This window comes from Macrotis lagotis, chromosome 6 (assembly GCF_037893015.1).
Source record: "Macrotis lagotis isolate mMagLag1 chromosome 6, bilby.v1.9.chrom.fasta, whole genome shotgun sequence".
Classification (NCBI taxonomy): domain Eukaryota; kingdom Metazoa; phylum Chordata; class Mammalia; order Peramelemorphia; family Peramelidae; genus Macrotis; species Macrotis lagotis.
The window spans coordinates 129,887,212-129,900,719 of NC_133663.1; positions in this window are offsets into that span (position 1 = coordinate 129,887,212).

Consider the following 13,508-nt stretch of genomic DNA (forward strand, 5'->3'; position numbering starts at 1 on the left):
ACAATTAGTTAAAATAGGAAGATACCAGGTGGTATTGTTAATAGCATCCATCTGTGAACCATTACAGCAACTAATTCCCAGTCCTGCACAATTGAATTGAGCTTAATTGTTTCTTATATTATTTTTACATCATGAACTATAAAATTGATATAGGAGATTTGAGCTGATTTCTTCAGTGTGCTCTGCATCATCGCTATTAACTGACCATACCATTTCTAGTTAGTCCTCTGCTTCCAAGGCTGTGCCAAAGGGTTTTTCTCTTTCTCTCTAAAACAAAAATTTTTAACCTTTAACCATGAACTCCTTTGACAGTATAACAAAACTTATGAACCATGTCTCAGAATAATATTTTAAATGCATAAAAAATGGAATTACAAAGGAATCCAAAGATTAAAGGAAATAAAAATGTGACTTGTTTAAAATTCTAGTTCACAAACCCTCCTGAAATTTATCTGTGGCTAGTGAGGCTGACCACCTCTGTGATCCAATTTCTCTCTTGATCATCTCCTTTACTTCCTTTACTTAAATTAATGTCTCGTAGAAGACGTCTCTCAAGTCTCTATTTCCAGTTCCAATACCACATTTCAGCAATCTGCAGTACATGTCTATAAGCATGACCTGCTAGCAACTCAAATCCAATCCTCTTTCCCTTAAAACTTGTTCATAATCAAACTTCTCATTTTGATGGTCTCATTTCCTTTGAGTACTATCCGTATTTGAGTTACATCATCCCAAGGGTTGCCAAGTCTTTCCTATTCTACCTCCTTAGTATTTCTCACACATTTCTAAGTCTTCCACCTATACTACCTAGCCTAGTTTCAGGCCCTCATTGGTTCCTTACCTTGTATTATCATCTTAATTGATCTTCCTGTCCTATAACTCTCTCTCTTCTCCAACAAAACTGCAAGAATTATCTTCCTAATTAACTACCTTGCTCATAAATGCCTTTAACTGCTTGCTGTCCATAGTCTATAGGGTAAAATACAAACTGCATTGCCATACATTCAAGAACTATCATAATATGGTTCCAATCCAACTTTACAATATACTTCCTTTCACACACTTTTCTAGCATAGATATGATGGTAGTTGAAAGGGGAAAAAAAGCTATTAGAATTAAAGAAAAACTCCTAACAAAATTTTCCTATTGATTGCTTAGGATCACATCATCTAAAAACTGAAATCTTCAAGGTCATCTAATCTAACCCACAACTAATCAAAGATTCTTTCTATAGCATCCCATAAATCATCATCATCCTGAAGACCTCTGAGAAAACATCTACTTCTTCCCAAGGCAACCCCTTTACTTACAATTCTATTTCATCAGAAAGTTTTCCTTCTATTGAGCTCAAATCTGTCTCCACATTTTTCCTCTTCTTCATGAACTGAAGCAGAGTAAAGTGAGCAGAATCAAGAAAACCTACACAAGGACTTTAACAATATAAATGGGAGAACTGTTTTTAAAAGGACAAATACTGCAAAATTATAAACAGCATGGCTCAAAAGAAGAGATGAATACTCTCACATCACTCCTTTGCAACAATGGGAGTCTACAAGTGTATATTGAACATGTTTTAGACACTTTCAATATATTGATCAGTTTTTCTGATTCTTTTCCTCTTCTTTCTCTTTTTAGTCTTAAAAAATTATTTGTTATATGGGGTGACTTTCTGGGAGAGGAGAGGGCAGAGACACTGAGGGGCACTATGGTTATAAAATAATACATTAAAAAAACTTTTTTGACAAATAAAAAGAATATACTATCTAATTTAAGATTTATTCATTCTAACATAGATAACAAAAATATCCCCAAGAGGACTGAGGGGACTGGTAGCTAAATTATTCCTAAACTCAATTGATAGACATTTGCAATAAAATATTGTTTATTCCTACACCATTAAATACTGAATTTCTATAATTGCTGTTATTACTCTGCATTGATTTCTTTTTGTCTATTCCAAAAAGTTGTCAACAGCAGCAAAAGTTAACATTACTGAAATTTCTGAACTACATTTTTCCAAATAATCTTCTTATCTACTTTGAAATTGCTATAGTTTGAGTTGGTCTCTATGTTTTACTATTATTATATTCTTTATAAGATTAATGCATTAATAACACTATTTCTCCCATGTAAATGAATTCATTATCAGTAAGTAGGCATTAATCTTTGTATCTTGCAACTTTTGTTACTTTTATATTGTTATTTGAGCAATATGAACCCTTTACAGGCTGTTAGTTTTTACTTAAATGTGATTAAAAACCACTCAGAAATTTTAAATAGTCCAGGTGACTAAAGACTTAAAATCATAGTATAGCTTTACAAAAGTCAACATGGCAGAGGAGGGTGTCCTCAGCTTTTTTACACACTTAAAACTAGTACATCACCAGAAATGCTGAGATAAGGAAGATGATCCCATCTGAAACAATGCTGTATTCTTTCTGAATATTCTTTATAATCTTTGGTAAAATAAAATTCATTCTTATAACAGCTAGATCTATTAGTGTCTTACTTTATTCCATTACAAAATCTATCTGAATCAGATCTGAACTAAAATATATGATTTCCTAGAAATAAAACTGATATAGGTGACATAAACAAAGAATAAAATAATAATAATAATAATTTATTTTATATCACACCTTAAGATTGCTGGAATAGTTTACAAATTTTATCCCATATTATCCTCAAAACAACTATTGGGAGATAAGAGCTATCATTATTCCTGTTTTAGAGATGAAGACACTGCTACTAGGAAGTGACTGAGACCTGATTTTAATTCAGCTCATCTTAACTTCAAGTCAAGTACTCTAACCACTACCATCTAGCTGATCCAAAAAATAAAAAATAAAAATCTGTCATAAAGAAAGGAGTTTACCTGTCCAAATATTTGTATGTTGTCACATCCTTTTTATTTATTTGGGGGGGGGGGGGTTGGCAAGGCAATGGAATTAAGTGGCTTGCCCAAGGCCATACAGCTGGATAATTATTAAGTGTCTGAGGCCAGATTTGAACCCAGATACTCCTGACTCCAGGGCTGGTGCTCTATCCACTGTGCCACCTAGCTGCCCCCCACATCCTTTTTAAAAGAAAAAAAAAGTCAGAGATAGTACTATGGACAGAGTTTAATAAGATTTAGGGAAACACTTGACTAAATCTCTGATGATATTCTTGCAGACCAGATAAGAAGATGTGGATTAAATCAAAGTATGATTATATAAATTTCTAGCTATTTGACTAGACCCACAGAATGTTCATCAGTGTCAGTTGGAGAGGAGGACAGAAGAAATGTACCTTTAACAGACTACTATGGGGCTAATCCTGTTCAGTTTTTTTTTTACAAATTATTTAATAGAATATTTATCAAATATGTGAATTACACAGAACTCAGTTGACATGCTGAATTACAGATTGTGGGTCCAAAGGATCTTGACAGACTGTAATGAACAGTAGAATCCAATTAGATGAAATTTAGTAGGCATAATTCTGCATTTAAAGTATTTCTTTTTGCCACCTTATATGAATTCAATATGAAACCAATATGAAGTATTCTATATTTATAAAAGATAGCAAAGAAAAACCTAACTTGGCAGCAGTTCATGTGGTAATAGCTAGGGATGTTTAGTTGACCACATGCTCAATACAGGTCAATGGCATAATCTAGCTAAAAAAACAAATAAAAGTTAATGTGAATTGGGGAAATTTTAAAAGTGTACAGAATTAAGGAGATAATAATTTCATTAGATTTGCCATTGGTCAAACCACATCTGAAATACCCTGTTCAGGTCTGGGCACAAATTTTAAAAGATCCATTGATTTATTAAAAGATAAAATCTGGAATGGGACAGATTCTGTCAAATTAAAAATTATTCAAACAACTGGAAATTTTCAGCCTAGAGAAGAAAAAACATGAGGCAAATCCAAAAGCTGTCTTCAAATATTTGAAAAACTATTATTGATTAGAGGTTTTAAAGTTTTGGAGAATAAAACTATGCACAATAGTTAAAAATCAAAGAGTAAGGAAAAGGTGCCCACAAAGTTGCTCTGAATGCAATGCACTCCCTATCACTAGGAGCCAGAGAACCACAGAATTTCAGTTATAAAGGACCTCAAGGCATTTCAGTTAGAAAGGACTTCAATGCTATCTTACCTAGCTCACTTATGAAAAAGAACTACCATCACAATCAGAAACTGGATAACCAAGGTCAGTTATATGAGGGCTTGAAAGAGGTTAGACTAGATAACCTCTAAGCTTCCTTAAAACTTAGAATTCTGTGGTCCTATGAAAAAAACTTTCTGAGTCCATGAATAGTATGATATCCTCAATGGGTAGAAGAAGGATAGAATAAAGAAAAGAATTTGGGAATTTGGAACTTGAAAATATTTTAAAACAAACTAAAAATAAACAATTTATTAGATGAGGGGTGGGAGTGAGGAAGAAATGTGAGATATAATATAAGCAGTAATTTAACATCATAGTCAAACTCCAGTGCTAATGATAGATATTTCATTCTTCCATTTTCAGAAACTAATTTGAGTTTTTTTAAAGCACTTGACTTAATGGGACAAAACTAGCTTGAAAGGCTCTATACAAATGTTGAAAATATAAAATATTCCTTGAGAGATTTCACAAAGGTAACTGCCGAGTGAAACAACCTAACTGAAGCAGCAAGGTAGCCTAAGGGAGAAACGGAATTTGGCATATGCCAGCTGAATCAAAGCACCTTGGCAGTACACATAGGTGATATCCTAGAATCCTGAGCCTCAGAGCAACAGGAATAGTAGTGCCCCCAAATCTGCCAGTCTAGTCCCCAGAGTCATCATCAAAGGAATCAACCCTTGTCAACTTCTTTTATAGGAGCTACAACCTCAACCTTCTCAGTAGCGATAACAACTGACAAATCAGAATACAACTGTGGTACCATCAAACTGATCAAATTTATTGATGCAAATGACATTAAATAAGATGCATTTCCATTTGCTTTGATGAAGTAAGTTAAAACTCATTGGGTCTTTCTCCCTTTCAATTGAAACTGTGTCAATAAGATTCTTAGTGACTCTGAAGAAATGTGCTCAATGATCCACAGATGGAAAATTCTATCATACAGTCTATGTCATACTGTCAAGTGGGCAAGCAATTGAGTTACTTCATCATTAACTAAATAAAAAATAAAAAATATTATTAGAAAGTGTTTCAGGGGCAGCTAGGTGGCGCAGTGCCCTGGAGTCAGGAGTACCTGGGTTCAAATCTGGTCTCAGACACTTAATAATTATCTAGCTGTGTGGCCTTGGGCAAGTCACTTAATCCTATTTGCCTTGCAAAAAACCTTAAAAAAAAAAAAAAGAAGAGAAAGTGTTTCAGAATGGCACCTAGGCAGCACAAGTGATAGAGCACAGGTGTTCAGAAGGACCTGAGTTCAAATGTGGTCTTAGATACTTAACACTCACTTAATTGTGTAATTTTGGGCACATCATTTAACTCCATAGACTTGCAATTTTTTTTTAAAAAGTGTCTCAGAGTTGGTGCCAGAATTAACACAAGGAAAAGAAGTTAATTGTGTTTGGATATTTTGCATTAGTTTAAATCATCCCCAAGTGTTCCCTGACATAAACAAAAATCATCTTTTTTTATACCAACATTTTCTTATTGATATAGTTTAGCTGAAAATCATGGAAAATTATGATGGCCAAGAATTAAAATTGCAGATGATACAAAAGACAATAAAGAGATGCCTGACTGGATAATGGACTAACTGCATAATAAAGGAAATGGCAAACCACTCCAATATCTTTGCTAAGAAAACCCTTATGGACTAACTGGATAATAAAGGAAATGGCAAACCACTCCAAAATCTTTGCTAAGAAAACTGTAAATAGGGTCACAAAGAGTTGGACATGACAACAACAATAACTCCAAACAAAGAAAATGACAAATAAGCCAAATGTTCTCCACAATACTGGTCTATGACCTTTTCATAAATTCTTCAATGAGGATTTATCCAACCTACTGGAAGTGGTGCTCTAGTTCTACAGATATTTCATGAATATCAGTGCAGTACTTATATGAACTATCTTTTATCCCTCAATCACATTGTATAAGTGGACTACCTCCTTTTCTTTTCCAACTGGTCTTTAATAATTTCTGCCATGTCACTTCTGTAAAAGACATAGTTAATGACCTATTACAACCTATTTAGATTTGAAGTTCATTTTCACATTGTCCTTTGAATCACTTGGGTTTTGACACATTATTACCATGATTTTCAATTATAAGGTATCTCTACACTAATACTGGTTTTAAAAAGACAAAATTCTGTGACAATGAATAATTTTGGATTACTGAAAACTCAGTACATCTCCCCAAATATGAATTTGCCTGCTCTCTTTGTTTTAATTATGGATCCAGATCAGTATCAAGATTTAGCTTCTACCCATGGCATATATGCTAATAGACTAACTTGACTGTTCATCCAAAACCATGCCAATCAACAGCTATTTATTAAGTGCCCACTATATTCAAGGCACTGGACTAAATATTAGGAACAGGGAAAAAAAGACAATCATCAATACAACAATCAGGAACAATTTGGGGGCATCTGCAATGGAGAATACCATCTGTATCCAAAGAGGGAATTGTGGAGTATGAACAAAGACCAAAGACAATTACCTTTAATTTTAGGGGAAAAAAGGCATCTTATTATATAATTTCGCTATCTCTTATATTTTATTTTTTCCTTAAGGATATGATTTCTCTCTCAACACATTCAATTTTGATCAATGTAAAGACCATCAGACTGCTTTTTGTGGGGGGGTAGGACAGCAAGATTGGGGGAGAAATTGTAAAATTCAAAAAAAAAACATAAAAAAATAGTAATCCCTGGCTTCAAGGAACTTATATTCCAATAGAGGCTAAAATATGTAAATAACTATGAGCAAAGAAGATAGGCTACATAGACTTCCTCCAGAAGGAAGGACTTGTTGGAAACCAGAGAGACATAAGGGAAATATGAGAAAGAAGGGAATTCTGGGTATGAGCAGCCATCAATGGAAAAGTATAAACTACAAATTGACTGGTGTAACTGAATTGTAGCATACTGGGAAAAAATTTGAAAAAATTAGGAGGAGTCAGGTTGTGAAGGGCTTTAAATATCAAACAGGGGGTCTTATATTTAATCCTGGAAGTATTAGTGAGCCACTAGAAGTTATTGAGTAGGTGAGTGATAAGGAAAAACTGAGTGCTTTGTGAAAGCCACATTGGCAGCTGAGTCAAAGGCAAATTGAAATGGGGACAGAGATGAACAGAAGAAATCAATTGGTAAGCTATTACAATGGGTGAAATGGAACTATGGATGGGATTGTATAAGAGGAGGAAAAGAAATATATATATATATATATATATATTTATATTTATATTTTTGCTATATATATAGAAAAAATAGAAATATTTAGGCACCAACAGATATGTGGGATGAATCAGAGTGATGAGTCAAGGATAAGACCTAGGCTGTAAGACCAGATGACTGGAAAGATGGTGTTCCATTTAACAGTAAAAGAGAAATTGAGAAGAAAGGAGGGTTTGGGGGGGGGAACCTAAATTCTGTTTTGGATAAATTAAATTTGAGGAAACATCCAGTTTTGGGACAGCTAGTTTATGATATCAGTTGGTAGTTAAGTACCAGACTAGGGATAGATCTACAAAGAGTAGGAATCATGATGATCAAACTCATAAGAACTAAAGAGATCACCATAGAGTATAGCAGGAAAAAAGAAGAGGGCTCAGAACAATGACTTAGGGAATCCCCATGGGGAATGAATGAGATGAAAATAAAGATCTAGCAAAAGAAACTTAAGAGTGGTTAATGGGGTAGGAAGAAAACAAGGAAAGAGCACTGGTAATCATCTAGTCAAGACTTAGTGTTATATCATCTTTTTTTTCCCAGTGTGGATGGCTGGGCTGATGTGTTTTGAGTTATCTGAATCTGACCAATGAGACCTTGTAGTGTTACTCAACTTTATGTAATAATTACAATATTATCCTTGAATAAAAGCATCTACAAAAACTGTTAGGCCTTAAATTCATGTTGTAGTCGTGATCTGCCTCCACTAATCTCCATAAAAGGCTATGGTCAAAGGGTAACATGGAAATAAAAAATGTCAAAGATTCATTCAAAAAACTAGGTGGCATAGTGGATAAAGCACCAGCCCTGGAGTCAGGAGTACCTGGGTTCAAATCCAGTTTCAGACACTTAATGATTACCTAGCCATGTGGCCTTGGGCAAACCACTTAACCCCATTTGCCTTGCAAAAACCTAAAAAAAAGAAAAAGAAACTTGTTCCAGATGACTCAGTTCAGTCATGAAAGCAAACCTAACTTTATACTTGTATTTACAATGCAGATCAGTTTCTTAGAAATCATACAGAAGACAATTTTTGTCCTTCTATGCTATAATGCATGGAACTATCATTCCATCCATCTCCTCACCATAAAACAATCTTTACAACTAATGTTTCTGACAAAGGACTCATTTCTAAAATATACAGAGAACTGAGTCAAATTTTAAAAAAAAAATCCATTCCCCAATTGAAAAATGGTCAGAGAATCTGCAAAGGCAATTTATAGATGAGATCAAAGCAATGCATAGTCATATGAAAAATTGCTCTAAATCATTACTTATCAGAGAAATGCAAATTAAAGCTTCTCTGAGGTACCACCTCACACCTCTCAGACTGGCCAATATGACCAGAAAGGATAATGATCAATGCTGGAAGGATTGTGGGAAATCTGGGGTACTATTACATGTTGGTGGAGCTGTGAATTCATCCAACCTTTCTGGAGAGAAATTTGGAACTATGCCCAAAGGGCAACAAAAATGTGCATACCCCTTGATCCAGCAATACCATTACTGGGTCTATACCCTGAAGAGATGATGAAAAAGGGTATGAACATCACTTGTACAAAAATATTCATAGCAGCCCTGTTTGTAGAGGCAAAGAATTGGAAATCAAGTAAATGTCCTTCAATTGGGGAATGGTTTAGCAAACTGTGGTATATGTATGTCATGGAACATTACTGTTCTATTAGAAACCAAGAGGGATGGGAATCCAGGGGAGTCTGGAGGGATTTGCATGAACTGATGCTGACTGAGATGAGCAGAACCAGAAAAACACTACATACTCTAACAGTAACATGGGGGTGATGATCAACCCTGATGTGCTCACTCATTCCATCAGTGCAACAATCAGGGAGAATTTGGGGCTCTCTGCAATGGAGAATATCATCTGTTTCCAGAGAAAGAATGGTGGAGTTTGAACAAAGACCAAGGACTATGACCTTTAATTTAGGGGGAAAAAAGTGATATCTTATTGTGTGATCTTGCTATCTCTTATACTTTATGTTTCTTCCTTAAGGATATGAGTTCTCTCTCATCACATTCAATTTGGATCAATGTATACCATGGAAACAATGTAAAAACTGGCAGATTGCCTTCTATGGAGGGGGGGAGGTAAGATTGGGAGAAAAATTATAAAACTCAAAATCAATAAAATCTTTAAGCATATCATCATAACACCATATAATCCTTTCAATTCTAGCCCATAAAAGTCCCTTGAACTGGCTGCTCAAGGCAGCTGGGTGACACTGTGGATAGAGTTCTAGGCCTAGAATCAGGAAGAATCAACTACAGATACTAACTGTGTGACTCTGGAAAAGTCATTTAACCCCACTTGCCTCAGTTTCCTCATCTGTAAAATGAGTTGAAAAAGGAAATGGCAAACTACTCTAGTATCTTTGCCAAGAAAATCCTAAATGAGATCATGAAGAGTTAGAGACAACTGAATAACAATAACAAAAAAGCAATTCTAAACCTGGTTCATTTGAAGCTGAGATTCCCAACTCTATATAGTATGTTTGGTAATTAATGCTAATCCCTCTCAATTCCAATATTTCTTTAACTGTAGTTATAAATCCTTCTTCATTGCTGTCTTTTTGTCCTTTTCCTGTTTTCTTTGTCTTTTCCCTTCTTGTCCTCCCTCTTTTAATCCTTTCTAGTTTTTAAATCATCAGTAAGTAATCAAACTTAAAATGTTGCTACATTCCTTCCTAAGCAAGGGCTAGAGAGGGAGCAGTTCTCATGACCATGGTAAACCACAAAGTGAATTTTAATAGATTTAGTGTTCTTGTCCTGGCCCAACACTACATTGCTCATCTCAGGCCTTAGTCATTTTAACCTTTTGCCAATATGACACTCTATTAATAGAGAAACACTCTTTTATTTGGAACATGGTCAATACATACCTCATGCTTCCTCTATTCCTTGGGTAGACACAATTTTCTTTTCTATACCATATTTGACAGTACTACTGAAGAGATCTATGAATAATATTATCTCTAGGGTTGTATTTATCAGAGATATATAATTTTGCATGAACATATTTTGTATTTGATTATATCAAGTTACCCAGTCTAGCCCCATCTTATTATTACCATTACTATTTCAGGTAATATAATCAATATATAGTGGTTCCACTTATCGTCATTGATGAGACTAGATTACATTTAAAATTACAACCTATCTATACCATTTCAAAACTACTTGTCCTTCCAGTATCATATTCAAATATTCATGGTGTGATTTGACTTGGAAGAGACAACATAGTTGAATGGATAGAAAGCTGACCTGGAAGACTTGGGTTAGATTCCTGCTTATAATAAATACTGGTTGTGTGAATATTGTCAAGTCATTTAACCTTTCAGGGTTTTAGACAATTCTCTTACAACATTAAGCTGAGGGAAAGGTGCTAACCTGAATAGTTAGAAGCAACTTCATCATCCAGAAATTCTTGGATCAATGAGATCACAGGTTCAATCCCTACCCTACTCTGCATATTAAGGCTTAATTGAACCCCTCATATCTAGCTCTCTATAAAATGTTTTATCTCCAACTACTTTTCCAAGTTTTAAATATTGGCTAACATAGTATCAGTATGTTAATTAACAATATCATCTAACATATAGTAGCATTATAAGTTTATATTTATTTATTTAATTACAATGCTATGTCAAGAACTTAGATATAATTATCCCCATTATACAGATTAGGAAACAAATTCAAAGTGACTTTTATAAACCCTTTGAGCAACCATTCAACCCATTTAATTTTATACTTATACAGGTATAAAAATGATGAATAGGCTTATAATGTTACTTTCAAATACTTTTAAACCATTGATTTTCATGTCTGTCATCTTTGATCTATTTCATTTCTTGAACTCAAAACATATCTTTAAATATAATTTTCAGTATTTTATCCTTATATCTTCACAAAGATTTCATATAGTAATTAAGGTACACATTTTAAGAATCTTTTCAAATATTTTTATAAATATTTTGGCATCTTCATCTTTCTCAAGAAATAATGTCACAGGTTGGCTAGGTGGTGCAGTGGATAGGGCACCAGTCCTAGAGGGAGTCAGGAGTACTGAGTCCAAATCTGGCATCAGACTCTTAATAATTGCCTAGCTGTGTGACCTTGGGCAAGTCATTCAAAACCCATTGACTAAAATAAATTTAAAAAATTTTTTAATAAAGAAATAATGTCACATCTGCTGTTTCTTGTAGCTTTTATATATACATTGCAATCAAATCCACAAACTACTTTATTCACATCTCCTCAGAGAAACTATGAACCATCCTACTATGAAATTGTAAGTTCTTTGCAATTTTTAGTTTTATTTCTAATGAAAATATCACTAAGTATTGCCAGGAGAGTAGCAATTCACTGGCCATTGGGAAGAGATCACACAATTTGAGTAGCAACAGTCAAATTCACATCTGAAGACAATCTAAGAACTTTAATTTATTCTACCCCCATTTTCCACCATTCCACTACCACTGCATATTTGGAAAGGAAAATGAAAGCTTGAAGATGTTTTGTAGTTTGAATATTTCATAGATGGTCAAAAAATATCATTGGACACTAGCCAATTTGTTCCATATATAACAAATCTTGTTCTCAGACTATCAACTTAAAATATTCAGAGTAACTTCCATCGCAAATGAAACAACACAGCAGGAGATATCTTTTTCCCAGAGTAAATCTTTCCTATTCTGATGAAATAAAAAATAAAATACCTTAGTTGACCCTTCTACTCTAGTAAATAATCTCCATCCTTCCTTTTATAGTTAAATTACTCCATTTACTCATCACCTATTTACTTTTTAGTCCACTGTAATCTAGCTTCTGCCTTCACTGGAAATTGCTCCTCTTTCAAACTTCCACTCATGGAAGTGAAATCCAATGTTCTTTTCCATTTTTAGCTTTTATTTTTTTTTGTATTCATTCAACCTGTATTTACTAAGCACTTCCTTTGTGTTCATTTGTTTTGGAAGGGACAAAATAAACATAAATATTCAGACTGCACATTTCAGAAGTTTAGAATCTAATTGGAAAGACAACATAGATAAATGAAACAGTGAAGTAACAAGTCCTATGGAGTGTAAAAGTAGAGTTCCAAATTTTTCTCCATCCTTCTCCACCTTCCCCCAATTCTGATAGCAAGCAGTTATACATATGATCGCATTAAACATATTTCTACATCAGTCATATAAAGAATGAAGAGTAAGAACAAAAGAGAATAACCTTGAGAAAGAAAAAACAAAAAAAGTGAAAATAATATACTTTGATCTGCATTCAGATCTCATAATTGTTTCTCTGCATGTGGATAGCATTTTCCATCAATAGTCTTTTGGAACTGTCTTGGCCCATGATATTTCTGAGAAGAGCTAAGTCTATCACAATTGCTCCTTGTACAATATTGCTAATATTGTATATAAAATTCTCTCGGTTCTCTTCACTTCATTCAACATCAGTTCATGGAGGTCTTTCCAAGTTTTTTTCTGAAATCTACCTATTCATCATTTTTATGCCTGCATAGGCATAAAATTGAATGGATTGAATGGATGACCAAAGGATCTAAAAATAGATTTCAGAGGGTTAGCAAACTTGGATGGAGAAAAATTACATCTTTATTTTAATGTAACTAGTTTCCTTTTAATTCTATGCATTTTATTAGGTACATTTAAAAACATTATTCTGAGGAGGAATCCATAGGCTAAATCAAACTTCAAAAGGGGTAGTTGATACAAAAAAAGTTAAAAACCCTTAAACTACAGAATCCCTAGGAGGGAGTAGTATAAACAAAGATTCAGAAACAGAAATGTACAAGGTGTGTTCTAAAAACAGTAAGGTGAATGAATAGTGAGAGATAAGACTAGAAAAATAAGCTGAACCTGGTTTGCTGTTGACTTAGAATGCCAGGCTAAGGAATTTAAACTTTATTCTGTGGGTAATAAAAAATGATTGGATGGTTTTGAGGAAAAGAGTACAGAATGGTTTTAAATTAAAAAAAAAAAAAAAACCTGGATGCAGAGAAGAGGCTATTGAAATAGTCCAGGTACCAAAACATAAGAATGTGACCAAAATGGTAGCAGGGTGAATGGACAGGAAGTAATA